The 1,245-nt window shown below is 37.4% G+C and overlaps 1 protein-coding gene across 4 annotated transcripts in view; it reads left to right on the top strand.

The window, feature by feature from the left end:
* The window catches only part of SIPA1L1 (signal induced proliferation associated 1 like 1), a 148,865-nt gene that overhangs the window by 139,388 nt on the left and 8,232 nt on the right, over window positions 1–1,245 (top strand). The gene's annotated exons all lie outside the window — the stretch shown is intronic.

Here is a 1,245-nt window from a genome sequence, read left to right as displayed (position 1 = left end):
CCCTTTTGCTTCAGAGGTTTTTTTTTGTTTTTTTTAATGACAAAAAATAAAGCTTTTAAGATTTAAAAAAAAAGTAAAAATAAAAGTCAAAGTAAAAAAAAATGTTTTTTTATAAAACAATTATAAGAAAATATAGTGCTGAGGAGGCTATTAAAAATAGGAGACAAACATGCCACATTCTAAAATTGTTCCAAACTAAAATTATATTTCACTCTTTGTATTTTGTAACCTATACCTCCCAAAATAAACTGAAATCCCAGACATATGATATACCCTATAAATCAGGACAAATACAATAATTTATGAATTACTTTGTTCGCTACACTAATTATGTACACATTATTATTGCCAAAACTGTGAAAAAAAGTTTTTATATATGCATATAACATCAAATGAAAGCCCATTTTGTCCTTTAAAACACGGCATGGGGAAGATGAAAATTATGGTTAAACACATAGCAAGAATGGAAAAATTGCTCTGCCCCAGGAATGAATTTTCTGAAGCTGTGTCACTAAGGGGTTAATTTACAATCACTAGCAGATTGGTGACTAAACTGTATTTGCTTCAAAAGTCACTACCACTAGTGAACCACTCCACACCTTAGACTGTTTTTTATCACATCTACATATGTAGTGGATAATATATCATCTGTACCTTACCCAGTGGTGCTTGTGCAAAGATTGTATTTTAGGGAGTATTGTACAGTACAGAAAGAGTTGGAGCCCTGGCCTGTTCCCCCTTTCCAGCCCTGGGCCAGACAGGCAGTGTGAGAAAGAAATGTTTCTATTTCAAAAGCTTCGGAATTTCAACTAAAAGCTCCTATATGGTAGTCTAGAGAAGTCACAATCTGAGTTACAATGTGATGCACAACATTTTCTTTACTTTCCATGACTCAGCGAAATTCTCCATTTGTGTTTCACATTCTCCCCCTCCCAGATACTGTAGCTCACAGTGGGGAAGTTTCAGCAGGAGAGTCAGTTCTTCCTATCCAGATAGTGGACTGGATGCGGTCAGATGTTGCATTACAAGCTATAGGCCTGTCAATGAGCAGTGACAATGCTGATAGCCATACCCCCTGCAACATTTTCTCATCCCAATGTAGTGCAAGCGAGCACAGTCTCTACATGAGTGTCAGTGCTTCTCTGAATCCAGAATCAGTGCAGCATTGTTGGCACACCATCACAGGAAGCTCTTTTAGGTGGACTTCCCTGGCAGGCTCAACAAGTATTGGTGGGGCTTTGGGGG

Source organism: Nanorana parkeri, unplaced genomic scaffold (genome assembly GCF_000935625.1).
Source record: "Nanorana parkeri isolate BGI_ZX_2015 unplaced genomic scaffold, ASM93562v1 scaffold535, whole genome shotgun sequence".
In the NCBI taxonomy this organism is placed as follows: Eukaryota; Metazoa; Chordata; class Amphibia; order Anura; family Dicroglossidae; genus Nanorana; species Nanorana parkeri.
Note: the sequence above shows the minus strand (reverse complement) of the source record. Positions and strands in the feature narration are given on the sequence as shown.